The sequence below is a fragment of the Thunnus maccoyii genome, chromosome 1 (assembly GCF_910596095.1).
Source record: "Thunnus maccoyii chromosome 1, fThuMac1.1, whole genome shotgun sequence".
NCBI lineage: Eukaryota > Metazoa > Chordata > Actinopteri > Scombriformes > Scombridae > Thunnus > Thunnus maccoyii.
In genome coordinates, this window is record NC_056533.1 from 38,587,694 (window position 1) to 38,603,230 (window position 15,537).

Below are 15,537 nucleotides of genomic sequence, written 5' to 3' on the forward strand. Positions count from 1 at the left end.
ATATGAACAGATTCATTGATTTAAGACAGGGAGGCACGATATTGGATTTTTTGCCGATATTTCCAACTCATTGTGGCCGATGCTGATATATGCACATATTTTTTCCAGCTGGCTGAGGAGACTATTATACGTGCAGCATAGATTGTACTAAATATGATCAAGAAAGACAATATATGAAGGAAGAACTCAGGAAGACTGGAGTTCAGGAGCTCAGCATTAAAACTTTAATGAACCTGCCAAGTGGGAGCAGCAGTAGAGTTTTCATTGAGTTTATTAGACAGACAGGATTAATGTGTAGGATTTAATCTCTGGTCCAGCAGAAGGTGGCGGTAATGCACCTAATACGCTGGTTTCCAACTGCCGTTATAAACCAAAAAGTTTGTTTTTTTCAAACAGAGTGGATCCACATGGAGAGTCAGAGCTAACGTTAGCTTGGAGGCTAGCAGAGGCTAGCTGGCTGTGCTTCCCTCCTGTCATGCTGCGGCTAACGCTCCACTAGCCTCTGAGCTAACGTTAGCCCCGGCTCTCCATGTGGATCCAACCGGAGCACCGAGTGAAGAGCAGCCTGCGGAGGAAACACCGGGACCGTCAGGGTGAAACAGTCCATGGAGGGAAACACAGTCAGGCGGTGGAGGGAAAGGCAACAAATCAGCCTCTTGTAATCGGCAGAATTCGCTGATGCCGATAATATTTAATTTTAGAGCTTTTATCGGCCGATACCGATGACGTGCCGATAATATCCTGCATCCCTAATTTAAGACGTACAAACAAAAACCGAGAGAAACACTTGTTTGAATTATAACGTCTTAATCTGAATGAATGAAGAGTTTAATGCACCATATTATCATCATCATCATCATCGTCATGCTGCCAGTTTACTGAGAGGAGGGGGGGGGGGGGGGGGGTTTATCTATGTGCTGATATTTCTGTCAGCAGTAAGCAGCTGCCTCAGGGGTGTTTCTGCAGGAGTGAGTCTGTTCTGTATCATGTTGTGTTGCAGCTGACAGTGTAACATCACCTACCGTCCGCTGTAATATTCTCTCCTCTAATATCTCTGTGACGGTCACATGACCTTCCACTCATATTAGTCACGGAGCGCTTTGTTTGTTTCAGCTCCTCTAATTCAAATATTGACGCTGATAAACGTGTCTGCTGGTTTCTGACGGCAGCAGGTTTTTGTGAATGAAACGCGTCAACAAACAGGGTAGAACTTATATATAACGACTTATATGGACATTTTAAGGGTGTCGTTGTGTTCAGCTCCTCGTGAACAGGTGACATTTGTGCGAATAAACCTCACAGAAAAAACTCAGGAAGAGGTTCAGGAGAAGAAAATGTTCTTACATCAGACCCAGAGTATTATATCTGGTATAAAAGTGATGGTCAGGTAAATATTCTCACTTTTATTGAAGCTTTTTTAATCAAATATATGTGTAAAGGTTGCTCAGTTTGGAGATAAAACAGGCATAAATTGGCCTTTGACTTTAAAAGCAGATGAAGACTCGGCTCAGTCTATGTGCTGAAACTCAAGCTGGACGGTTCATTTTTAGCAGGAGGGAGTGTCGTAGTGAGGAAGGAGATAAGAGTTCAGACTTCCCTGGAAGGCAGACGGAGGAGGAGGAGGAGGAGGAGGAGGGAGGAGGAGCAGCAGGTGCGAGGAGGAAACCCAACTCCTCACCCCTTACCCTCCACTGTCCACCACCTCCTCCTCCTCCTCCTCCTCCTCCTCCTCCAGACTGTTTGTGTTTTCCACTCAAGCCACCATCCTTTCACCTCCCCCCCCCCCCCCCCCCTCCCACTGTGGACCAGTAAACTTGACCTCTGACCCCGTAACAAGGAGGGAAGTGTTGGTGTTAAGTTGTCAAGTCGTCTGAAGGACGGTCACCTGATACTCTCACAGCCGGAGGACGGCAGGCAATAAAAAAAAAAAGATGTTGTTCTTCTGGCAGTAAATTGCTGAAAGTGCTGCTGACCTGCTGACCTCAGTTGTTAAAACCTGTTTTCGTCTCAGAGGAGAAATAATGTTTCACACCGCAGAGCTTCTGTCTCTTTATTTCTCTCCTGGATATAAAAAAAAGTGAAAAATACGAGAGAGATTATTTTGTTAACTGTTGGTGAACGCTGAGACTCGTGCGACGTTGTGTTATTGTTTCATCTTTGTTAAAGGACTTTACAAGCTTCTTTTTTTACAAGTTTAAGCTTAACTACAAACTTTCAGAAGCTGCTGTACTGATTTAGTTGAGTTTTTTTGTGCACATTGTTTCTTTAGTGATTCTTCTGTCATTGCAGGAAACTATTTGTTTCCTTTCAGTATAAAATTCATTCACAGACTTGATTTTGATTTAGTTGTGTATCATCACATCATAGTGAACATCAAGTCAGTATTATGTTGTATTATGTATAAAATCATCACTGTGTGTTGATGCAGTTTTAGTTTAGACATTGAAAAGTCTCTTTTTTTAACTATAATATAAGGACTAAAGTCTGCAGCAGAAAGAGCACAAATACATTCAGAGTTTGTAGCATCGGCATCGTTTACAAAACAGTTCATGTGACTCGTTGTAACTACATGAGCTAAAATATGCAAAACCAGTTCTTTAAAGAAGAAGGTGGTGTTATTCTAGATTTTTCTAGATTTATTTGTTGTTTGTCCGTCACTGTCTGTGTCTCTCAGCTCCGAGCTCGTTGTTTCCTACTGACGATCTTTACAAACAGCTCACAAATACATAGTTTCATGTGTAAAAAAGCTTTAGCAAACGTTTTAGCAAATGTTACTGAAACAGGAGGAAAGAGTGTGTATTTGTTGGGGACTATTTTCAGCGGCGGATGAATCCATGTTACGTGCTCTGAGTATTTCCGTCAGCAGGATGATTTTAAAAGGTTTTTGGACGACAACAGTTATCAGGATCAACTTGTCTCTGTTGGTTTTTCTTTTCATAGGATTTGTTTTAAAAAATATAAATTGTCACAAACTTTTCCTGTAAAAGTGTAAAAGTGTAGCAGCAGATAATTACCTCAGCTATCATGTTCCAGCTTTGCAGAAAGAGTGATGAGAGACTGTATCTGATGGAGGCTAATGGAAAAGAGGCTGGTTTAAAGAGAGGAGGGGGGGGGGGGGGGGGGGGGTACTCTCTCTGTACTTGCAGTGAGAGAGTTAATCGAGGGTGTGATCTACGTCCATCACTGAAATAACCTGGAATCATCTCCAGTCAGGTAGAACTGGGCCCCGGAGCTCCGCACACAGTTTACATTACAGAAGGTGATTACAGACGTTCCTGGCGTTGCTCGTGCGGCGGTGTAGAGTTTCCCCCTCAGGCTATGACTTCAGATAGAGTGTGTGTGTGCGCTTCGTTTCCAGAGAAGAGATAAGAGCTGCTGCTGCTGCTGCTGCGGCGGCGGTCGGTGCAGTCGACCTCCTCCGAAGCCTCCCCGCCGCTGATGATGATGATGAAGCATGTATCAGCTGAGCTGGGTTAGCTCAGGCATGCTGCGACTGGTTGTCGGCCTGTGTAGTCTGTAACTAGAGCGCTGGTTTGTTAATATGGAGCTTAGCTTCATGCCTCCAGGCACAGAGAGCAGAGTGAGTCAGGTACTAAAGTTACTGTGTCGACTGGAAATCATGTTGCTGGGAGTGATGGAGTTTAAAGAATGACTGATTCAGCAGAAGTCTTTCCTTTAGTCTGAAAGTTAACTTACTGTAAATATCACATTAAACCTTTTATTCAAAGACAGATAATACAGCTGGGCGTGTCCAGCAGGAACAAATAAAGGCAGGTCTCTATTAAAACAGGGAAACCATGGCAACGGCTCACATGATAAATGTAGTATAATGTACATTTAACAGAAACATGAACTTATGAACTCAACTTGTTTCTTCTTTGCTGCTCTCCCGATCGGTTGTTAAGTTAACACTTCCTGATGTTTCTTCAAATTAAAGCGCACAATTAAAGGAGAATAAAAGACTTTTAATTTGAGAGATCTGGAAGAAGTGTTGAGTTTCATTCACGGTAGCTTCACGTTATTCAGGGGATAAAAGATGAAGAAGAAGAGCTGACATGACTCCTGCCGTAGCTCACTGATGGGATTAGAGATGTGGAAATAGACTGAATTTATAAAGACAGCAGGTCAACACGGAGGAAGAGAGACCTGGATCTCTCTCTCGTTACTGAGATCAATAAAGTAGGGCTCACAATTATTTTTATTATCAATTAAACTGCAGATCTTTTTGTCTATAAAATGTCAGCAAATAAAGAAAAAAAAACCCTCAAATGTTCTGTTTTTCCTGATCAACAGTCCAGAATCATGTAACGTTTGAGAAGCTGCAACCATCAAATGTTTGGTATTTTTCTCTTGCTGTTGGAGAATTTACAGTATTACAGTACTATAACTACTGTAATAATAATAATTATAAACTTTATTTATATAGCACCTTTCATATCATAAAACACAGGTCAAAGTGCTTTACAAGAAAAGTTATTAAAAACAAAAAAAGGTTGAGTTCATTAAAAGCAAGAGTTTGTTCCAAAAAGCTGCCTCAACATAACTTTTTGCATTTTATTTGTTGCACATTAAACAAGCAGCATTAAGCTACTAGAGATGTGCAGAGAGTCCAGTATCTGTATTTGTTGAGGCAGCAAAATTATTTGTATTTGTATTCAAATAAAAGTGGAAAGAGGCTTAAAAATCCTGTTTTTGTTTTTATTACGCTTTTAATTTTAGAAAATTAAAGTCTTACAATAAGTGTTCATGAATAAACTACCTTATGAAGGAGGTCCCTACACCGGGTCTCTAACTGGAGTCTCCCAGATCATAGACGACTGCGTGATTACTGAGATAAAACTTTACTCATCAGCTGATTGCAGACAGACCTCTACCTATTTATACACCCATAACACAGAGACAGCACAGCATGTAACATGTAGAAGAACTTCAACGAACTCTGAGTGTGTCAGTAGTTCATCTTTATCTCTGGGGAACACACCAAACTCCAGGACTGATGTCCAAATAAGGAAATGTGCGTCATGTAGCAGGTGGATGTGACTCCCCTCATTGAGACCTGCTGATAGACCTTTATTTTTCTTCCCGAAAACAAATAATTTTTAAAATATTTGTGTGAAACAAATATTCATAAAAAACCCACTATTTGTGCTTTGCCGAATAACATATTTGTATTCAGGAACACCTCTATAAGCGGCCTAAGCAAACAGTTTGGAACATAATCCAACAAACAATCTGACAGATATGAAGGTGCTGAAGCTTTCTGGGCTTTAAAAACTTTTAAAATGTATCCTCAACATTACAGGTATCCAGTTAAATGACGTTAATACTGGTGTATTATCTTCCTAGTTTTGGTTAAAATTGTTGCTGCTGAGTTTTAAACGAGTTGTAGCCAAAATAATATAAAAGCATTTAGTCCAAAACTATTTGTCTTTACATAGTTGGTCCCTCGCAGGTGATGTTTCATTGGATGAAAGTGTTTTTGTAGCTCTGCTGCACAACTGAAGCTACACTCTTCTCTTTACTGGTCTTTTACATTCCACAGCTAAAGAAAAACCCCACACAAAGCTCCTCTCTTTTCTTTCTGACAGTATGTAAGGTGACACCGCTCCTTTTCTCCCTTTTATTTCTCCTCTTTCCACCTTTCTCCTCCCATCTGCCTGACGGAGCGTTTCAGCAGAAGCCCGGAGAGGAGGGGGGGGAGTGGGAGGGAGAGGAGAGGGGGGGGCTGAAATCAGAGCCTTTCCCCTCAGAGGTGGAGGCGATTTATGGTGTGTTTGTGCACGAGGAGGAGGAGGAGGAAGAGCAGTGGGAGGAGAGCAAGCAGAGGGGAAGGAAAGGGAAGGAAAGGGAAGGAAAGGAGGGCATGAAGCAGCGACGGAGGTTGAAGAATTGGGACAAAAGTCTTCAGAGACAGAAAGAAAAGAGCCGTGGAGTTTATTGTTGGAGAGCTTGTGTGTGTGTGAGAGAGAGAAAGAGGAGGATTAGAGGAAGGAGGGGATGAGGAAGCTGAACTTGGACTCCACATGTTTAGATCACACTGAAAGCACGTATCCAGGTAGGACGACCTGGGCAAAGGTCACTTTTCTTTTGGCTCGTGTGAGACGGCGTTTATGTGTCTTTAAGCTTTTTGATTTATTAAAACTGCAGGATTTGAGAGGAGAAAGAGAAAGTGTTTGAGAGGTGTAGGAGGAGTGGATGAAACTTATTTATCAGTGCGTGTTGGAGGAGTGTGCGGCGGCGGCTGCGGTATATTCCGGCGTGTCTTCCTCTCTCAGTCAGCACGGCGTTTGTAGTGCAGATTAAATCCTCCTCTGTTTGACTTTGTGTTTCTCCTCTCGTCTCAGTTTCTCTCTCTGTTGATTCATCAAAGCTTTTTTTTTTTTCATATCTCTCATGCAGCCGCTGACTTTTATTTATCCGTTTGCCTTTGAGACGATATTACAAGGCATCTTTACACCTGTCTGCTTCAGTGTGCTGAGGAGCTGCTGCTGCTTTTTTTTTATTGATGTGCATCCTGATGTCTTGCAGACACGTCTCCACTAGTTTGAGTTTTATTTGTCCAGGTTTTAGATATTTAGGGCAGGAGCATGAGCAGCAGCAGAGGCCCAACGGTCCCTGGTACTGAAAGTGTGAGGAGCTGCAGAGATTATTATTATTATTCTCCCACACTGTTGCATTTTTGAGAGGGTTGGGATGCTTGAAAACTCACAAAAATTGGCATATCTGTCAGAACTGGCCCCCAAACGCAGGGTCATGTTGGGATAAAGTTGCTTTGATGTTCATGAAATTTGGTGGAACCATTGCTTTCATCATTCTGGACATAATACATTTTTAAAAAAATTTTTTTTTAGCCCAACAGGAAGTCAGCCATGTTGGATTTTGTGCTTTGATTTTCATTTTGCAGACACATGTTTGAGGCCTTTATGATGCACAAACACTCACAAAACTTTGCACCCATGTTTGAACCAATAAGTATTTCGATAAGTATGGCACATCTGCTCTAATAACAGACCTTAACGATGTTTAAACTGTGAACAGTGTTGCCATGGTGAGGCGGACGACGGCATGTTTTACCGTGAAACAGGAAGCTGTCGTAACTTGAGGATTTCTACATGTTGAGTCGGAGTCATAGCGCCACCTACTGGCAACGGGAAGCATCGTGTTACAAACTTCCTTTGATTTACATGAAATTTAAAGTGTCTTACATCTGATACGCAGCAACATTTAGAGCCTGTTTTCTAGCATCACATAGTGGACACAGGAAGTGAGTTATCTCCTATATGCAACGTCCAGTATTGATGAAAATATTTATCAATATCAAATGTTTTGCTGCGTGTCAGCTGACCTCCAGTAGTGATACCTCGCTGCAGCTCCCTCCAAGGTCAGTTTATTGCTGCTTGTGATGCTCATTGAAAAATCACAATAAATTGGACTCATTTTGACTTTGGTAGAAAGTAGTTCCACTGAAAACTAGATTTGCTGCTGAGTTTTTTTTAAATTATAATTAATCACTGCTTTAGTTAGTCTCTGTTGTTGCAGAAGTTTCATAGATAGACGCCTCTGTGCCTCTGCGGCGCTCCTCCTCTGTCCGTCTATATACTTTATGTATATTTCAAACACTTAATGTTCCTCCAAAACAACAAATAGCATGAGGATGAGATTTAGTCTGTAGTGATTTGCTGGAATGAAAAATGAAAAACAAGATGATTCATTTTAGTCTCTTGCATTCTTCTTCTTTTTTTATTATTATAAGATTTTACATGACGTTCGCTAACGAGCAAACTAACCGCTAACTTTGAAAGCGTTGACACTTCACACGCCCGCGTCGGCCGGCGTGTGAAGTGTCAGGATTTGTAGGAAATATTAGATGTAACAGTAATTTAGTCTCACTACTCGTCTTCTGATTTAAATTAGATTTTTACTTCTGTAATTAGGTTTGACATCACGGACGGTGGAGCTTCTCCAGTGAGACTATTTATATTTGGACTATTTCTTAGATAGAAAGTAGTTCCAATGAAAATTAGACTTGTTATTAAGTTTTTAACAACACAAATACAGATTCTATTGGTCTCTATTGTATCAGTCTGGCAGCAGACCAAGTATCCAACTATGAGACGTTCAGTGATTCAGTCAAAACATTCAAATATTTTGGGTGCAGCATCACATCATTGTTCTTTATAAGAGAGTCAGGGTCATGTGGAGTTTGGAGATAAATATTGATGACAACAGTCAGAGCCTTGTATCCTAATTGAAACCATGTTTTGCACTTAAAATAGTTTTTAAAAATAATATGGAAATGAGAAATCAGATTGTACTTTCATAGTGCTGCAGTGACTAAGATACATTGATAAGATGCAGTAAGTAGTGCAAGTATTTATAGTGTAGTATATATTATTAAAGTATAGATCAAATATTAATTAGCATCAGCCTATAAACTGCTGTTCTAATGATCAGGCCAACAGATCAGTGATTACATCATTTTTTATCAATTAACAGTCGTCAACATAAAAACAGTCAGTAACAATAAAGCTGTTTTATTCAACTGTTACTTTTACATCATGATGTGAAAGTTTGACTTCACTTTAAGCCTCTTAAAGCCTTAAAATTCATGTTTCACATAGAATCTGGAAGATTATTCTACAATCCTGTGACTCTATATATAGACCATCCTCCCAGTGATTTTCAATAAAAGAGCATGAACATTAATTTATTTCACTCCCCCCCCCCCCCCCCCCCCTTAAATATAATCTGTTCTGTGCAATAATATCTCTCCAAACTGCTGCATTACTAGATCCACTCGCATTTTACTTTTTTATTCTGTGTATGTACTAGGGATGTGCAGAAAGCCCAGTATTTGTATTTGTATCTGTATTTGTTGAGGCAGCAAAATTATTTGTATTTGTATTTGAATAAAAGTGGACAGAGGCTTTTAATTTTAGAAAATTAAAGTGTTACAATAAGTGTTCATAAATAAACTATCTTATGAAGGAGGTCCCCACACCGGGGTCTCATACAAATATCTGTATGAAACAAATATTTGTGAAAAAATATATATATTATTTGTGCTTTGCCGAATAATGTATTTGTATTCGGGCACACACCTAGTATGTACAGTGATTTGTATTTTTTATGGTAATTTATTCTTAATTAGGCATCTATAGGCTTTCTCCAAATGATATTTCATTGTATTTGTACAATCACTGTGGCTTGATTATTATTATTATTATTATTATTATAAACCACACAGCTCTATTTAAAAGTATCATCATTCAGTATTCTTACACTGTGCTCTATATAACTGTATATGTGCTGTTTTCAAGACAATAATATGTTTAAAAATAACGCGTCCTCTGTTCTCTGCTACTCCAGTAATAACAGCACCGTAAAATATGGAATATGTTCCCAGAGAGAGAGAGAACAGAGAGTATCATTGTGAATTCCTGCCTGTATCTGTGCGACTGCAGGGAAATGAAATGAAGAGGTCGACCCCGGTCACAAACCCACTAATCCCACCTCAGCTTACTCTGATAAATCACAAAGAAATACCGTCGACCTCACAGAGCAGGCCGACACGCCGACGACGGTGCAGCAGATTACGTGGAGCGTGTTTCTGTGACCTAAAGGAATCAAATTAAAACACAGAAGCGAACAGGTGGAGCGAACCTTACAGTCGACCTGACACACACACACACACACACACACACACACACACACATACACACACTCTACTTCCTGTCAGAAGAAAAAGGGAAAAAAAAGCAACTGACGACACGAAATGTTCAAAGAGGAAAGAAATGTCGGACGGTGAGAGAGAAGGATCAGCTCTATTTGACTTGTGAATCTGTGTGATGAAATATGTATCGTGGTTCATATTTCATCACACAGTGGAGGCCGTATTGATGAGATGCTATTGAACCTCAGTACTGGTCGAGTATTGACTGAAATGTTTCCAAAGCATCGACTATCAGAAACTAAAGAGTAGAGATTCTTCTTCATTTATTTAAGTTCAGATATTTTCTGATAAAAAAAAAAAATCATAATTTTCTGCATTTCAGACTTTATTTTACTTTTTACTTTTGACAACATTCTCGTGCGTTTTTGAGTAAAGATGCACGATATTATCGGCACGTCATCGGTATCGGCCGATAAAAGTTCTAAATATCGGCATCTGCGAATTCTGCCGATTACAAGAGGCCGATATGTCGCCTTCTCCTCCGCCGCCTGACTCTGCTTCCCTCGACAGACTGTGTCACCCCGACGGTCCCGGTGTTTCCTCCGCGAGCTGCACTTCACTCAGCCGCCATTTTAATCTGAATACCAAACCGGGGCTCGGTGCTCCGGTTGGATCCACATGGAGAGCCGGGGCTAACGTTAGCTTACCAGAGAGAAGCACAGCCAGCTAGCCTTCCACTAGCCTCTAAGCTAACGTTAGCCTCGGCTCTCTATGAGGATCCAACCGGAGCACCGAGACCCCGTTTGTTAGTCTGGTTAAAGTGGGAAGAAGCAGCGGGTCTGACGGGCGGCTGAGTGAAGTACAGCCTGCGGAGGAAACACCGGGACCGTCAGGGTGAAACAGTCCGTCGAGAAACTGCTATGATAGGAAACACTTTGGCTGACAGGATGTACCACTCTGTTTGAAAAAAGAAAAATTATACATGCAATCTATGCTTGCATGTATAATAGTCTCCTCAGCCAGCTGGAAAAAAATATGTGCATATATCAGCAATCGGCCATAATGAGTTGGAAATATCGGCATATCGGATATCAGCAAAAAATCCAATATCTTGCATCCCTGTTTTTGAGAAGTTTTGCTTATTTTGTGAAATAACAAAAGTTTTTGTAGAAAAGTCGGTTTATTTCTCCTCAAGTTTTGGATGAAACTCTTCTGAATCATCAGTACAAAAGATGAACAACTGTGTTAGAAAATATCTGGTTCTAAAGAACCAAAAAAGCAGAAGTAGAGAAGTCAACTATGACTCCCAGGATGCATTTCAGTCAGAAACATTCAATCACAGAAAGCTTAATATTACACTTTGTAGAAACCTGATAAAATATTCAGCAGTTTAAATCTGATTCTGGGGAAGTTTTGGAAGAATTAAACAACTTTAGAGATGTTTTGTTCTCAAAACTTTCTTACGTCTCTGACTGACCTCGTCTCCATGGCAACAGCGGCTGAACTCATGAGTATTGTAGTATTTATAACCATCCACCTAACTTACAGAAAAAAATAATAACTCAGAAATGAAGTCGAACTCTTTTTCCTTGTCAAAACCCGGCGCCTACATTACCCACAATGCAACTCATCTGCTGACAGTTCAGTCAGATATTGTTGGCGTGTGATGCTAGTAGCGGCTAATGTAGCCTCCAGCAGACAAAAGGCGAGTTCACCTTTAAAAGAAAACATTAAAATGAGAATCTACAGTTGGAGAAACACACTTCCCTCTTCAGAGTGTATTGTTCTGGTATCATATTGGGACCAGTATGAAGAACTGGTATGACCGGTTTGGATCTTTTGTATGTCTCTTGCTTCCACTGCGATGTAGGAAACATTAGTTGATCAGTTATTATCTCCTGCTGTCTCTTCTACTCTTTTCTACTTGTAATTAGATTTTATTCTCTTCACTGCGTTCTAACATTTTAAACTCATAATTTGGTTTAATATCAGCGACGGTGCAGCTTCCTGTTTGCAGTAACGGTCTTCATCATGTGTCTCTTGGCCGATCATGCAGAGTATTTTTCCAGAAGCTGCTGCAGAAGCTGACGGACCTTTTAGATGAGAGTCATGAAGCGATGAGTGAAAGCAGAAGATGCTGAAACATGATAAACATCATCATCATCATAATCTCTGGAGGGCAGATGATGAAGATCAGACAGTTTCTCTGAGTTTTAACACCGAACAAACAATCCTGAAGGTGATAAAAAAAAAAACCACTGACGAGAGACGAGACAGATCCTGAAGTTTAAAGTCTTGAGTTTAAGGTGCTTAGTCACTGTTGTTAAGGAGACAGTTTCTGTTTGCTCTTTATGACTAACTTTAACTGCTTAGTCATGTAGATAATATTAATATCTGTATCCAGACATCAGGCGCCAGAGATCAGGATCCTGTCCAGTCATGATCAAAGTTTAACTGTAAACCCAGCAGGTCACAAACAGCTGTGTTTTTAGATGGTTATTCATGCAGAATATGAAGCATCAAACCCTTAAAGGAACTCTTTTAATAATCCGTCAGGTTGAGGATATTCAGTTCATTGTTGATTGAACCTGTTGGTGAAGTTTTGGACAACTGTGTGGTCATTTAAGTGAGTTTATTTCAGCTAAAGGCTTAAATAACCACATCTCAGAGATGTTTAATCAGCTTGGAGAAACTGGACAGTTTTTAGTTGCAGCCTTTATTCATGCTCAGAACCTGAAAACAAGATGAGCAGCATCATGAAACGTTGATTAAATCTGTATCTGTGAGCTCGTATCTGGCTCGACCCAAATACCTGAAGCTCCAGATTCAGATTGAGAGACTGACGTGAGATGATCAGCTGATCAGGAGAGTCTTCACTCTGAAACACACAATACATTAACCTCACAACAACCTCACTCACTTCTTATTCTAGTTACAGGATGAACTTTATTATAGCTGCAGCAGATCCAAACATGAGATTTGTTAACAATATAGAAAATTGCCAGACTTATCCTTTAATGGATCTGAACAGGGGAACCCAGCTATCGAAACCCATCACCAGAACTTCAGCTTCGTTCAGATTTAACCGCAGAAACCAGGAGATCTCCAGACGCTAATCTGCTTAGGACAATTTCACAAAATGAACAGATTTGAAAGTGTGCTGTGGAGTGTGTGTGTGTGTGTGTGTGTGTGTGTGTGTGTTAGAGAGACAGTGAGGTCAACAGAGAGAGCGAGTAGAGTTGATTACCCGTCTCCACTCTTATCTCTGCGCTCTAATGCAGGAAGCGCCGGCTGATTATTCCCCTTAATCAGGACTGTCCCCTCTGTGATTAGCTCGGTGCTAAAAAGCCCTTCAGTCTGAACGGGGAGCAGCAGCCGAACGGACCGCAGCGGTGCTTTCAGCTCTTAATTGCATTATCATAGAGCACGTTTTCCCCCTGCAGCCCTGACTGACAGGATTCACTGAGAGGAGAGAGAGAGAGAGACTCCCTGCAGGTACAAACCAGGAACCAAGGAAATTATCTGCTTATCAGGGATTTACTCTCCCGTTTTCCCTTTTTCACTTTCAGCCTGTTAAAGCTTATTCTGAGCTAATCTCACCACCACCAGGACCTTTTTTTTTTTTTTTTTTTTTTACCGTAAACTATGTCCTCTGGCAGCAGGGAACACTTTTTATAAACAATTTTGAACTTCCTGGGAACATTAAATCCAGCTGAAATCAGTTTAAACCAATCAGAAAAAGGTCACTAAATGTCACCAAAGCTCCAGAAAAAAAGAGTCTGTCGAAGCATCCGAGTTGTTGCTCAGCATTTTAAGGAACATTTGTTTAAAGGTGAACTCCATCAATGTTGAGTGTTTCCAGGTGTCGTGTGAAGTCTGACGCCTCTAATGATGTCACTTGAGTCAGCATCGGTTGTCTTGATTGTCAGCTGATTATCGATGTAAATATTGATCTGTCGGTCCACCGTTTACAGACAGAAACGTCTCCACAGACGGTCATGTTTCCTTCAGGATGGATCCTGCTGACTCTGATGACCCATGAACAACGATGTCTCATAGAAATTACATTATTATTAATTTATTGATGTATTGATTGGGACAGAGTGCAGTTTGAAACATTAAAGATGCACTGCACCAGAGTTAGCTTGAAGCTAATTTGCATCTGTAGTCCCAGACAAAAAAACATACAACAGCACAACAACAAACCATAAAAAGCATTTATTTATTATTTATTTAAGTGCTACATTTAAGACGCAGGATGTTGAGAGCAGACAGTGAGATTCACATCCTGTGTGTGTTCATGTTTTAGTGAAACCTGATGGTGATTTAGGTTAAATGTTAATTTATTTGTTTTGTCTTGTGCTTCAAGTCACTTCAGACTTTTTCTGTATTAAACAAAGACAGATGATCTCTCTCTAACCAAGAGGAGACATGTTCTGCTTTTAGTGGTTTATATCCTGTTATGATGTCGGATGTTAAACATGGTCAAAGCTCCAAAACTTGAGATGAACGTTTGTAGAAATGCTGCCTGCAAGTCAAGAGTCAGGGCTTCGACCTGATCTGGACGCTTTGTTTGTGACGGTTTTTTCTGCCTTGCTGACGAGCTGATTTCGGCTCGTAGTGCACGACCATAAACGGCCATCCATTCATAGCCTTTGTTGCTGAGGTTGATGCTAAGCTGACCAATCAGAACAGAGTGGGCTCATCAGGAGGGCGGGGCCTTAAAGAGACAGGAGCTAAAACGGCCTGTTTCAGACAGAGGCTGAACTGAGGGGCTGCATAAAGGACCAGTAGAAGATAAATAAGGAGTTTTTAACTGGAAATCATGCAAAGATATTCCAGTAGAGCCCCAGAATATAAATATAGAGCTGGAAATATGCAGAATATGTCCTCTTTAACTAAATGCTGCCAGTGTCTAAATTAACCATAAAACAGATTAATATTTAGTACCAGCAGATATTTTACTGCAAGATGGAAAAAAAAACAAATAAATATGTTGTCACTGCCTGTTTTCCAGATATATTAATTTCCTCTTTACAGAAAACAGAATTCAGAAACTTGAGCTGTGATTAGTTTGCGGCTGGATGACGGTGAACAGTTGCTGTGGAGGTCAGTAAAGACTGAAAGTGTTTCAGAGTGTTGGCTCTCTGTGCTCGCTGCTGTGTTATCCTTTAATTTACAGCCATTAGATCAAGTTATGATGTGTTGGTTGTTCGTCGTCCCCGGCGACGCCCACGCAGCCTCCTCCTCCTCCGCCGCCGTCTCTCTCCGGAGCTGTTCTCAGCTCTGATTAGATGACGGAGTCGCCGGCCGAGCCTCCTCTTTGTTTTTTTTACGGCTGTAATTAGACTCCAGAAGTGCGTTTTGTGCAGAATCGACAGAAAGTCGCCTATTAAAACTCCTCTTTAGTCTCGCTGTCCCTCACTTTTATATCCTCAGAGGCCAAAACACCTCCACACCTCACCTTATTTACTCTATCTCTCCTCTCGTCTTCTTACCTCTCTCTCTCTTTTCCTTCCTGTTCTCCCTCCTTGTCCTCTCCTCTATTTTCATCCTGTTTTTCTCTCTTCTTTCTTTTCCTCTCCTCTATTTTCATCCTGTTTTCCTCTCTTCTTTCTTTTCCTCTCGTCTCTTCAACCACTTTCCTTTCTACCTCCCAGTTCTCCTCTTCCTCTCTTCTCCTCCTTCCTCTGTTCTTTTCATCTCTCTATAGTTTCTTCTCCTCCTCTTTCCTGTCGTTTCTTCCTCTAGTTTCTATCTCTATCATTTCCTCTCGTTTTTATTTGTCTTTCCTCCTCATTCCTCTCAAAATACCTCCTTCTTCTATTTTTTTCTACTATCATTTCCTCTCCTCCTTTCCAATC

The 15,537-nt window shown here is 40.8% G+C and overlaps 1 protein-coding gene across 3 annotated transcripts in view; it reads left to right on the top strand.

Annotated features, from left to right (window-relative positions):
* large2 (LARGE xylosyl- and glucuronyltransferase 2) overlaps positions 1-15,537 on the top strand; it is a 91,452-nt gene that overhangs the window by 45,178 nt on the left and 30,737 nt on the right. The window contains exon 1 of one of the 3 annotated variants that reach the window (XM_042420380.1): positions 5,844-6,055. The exons of the other annotated variants lie outside the window; for them this stretch is intronic. The gene's annotated coding sequence lies outside the window, so the exon portion shown is untranslated. Of the gene's footprint in view, positions 1-5,843; positions 6,056-15,537 lie in introns of those variants that run through there. 3 annotated transcript variants of the gene reach the window in all.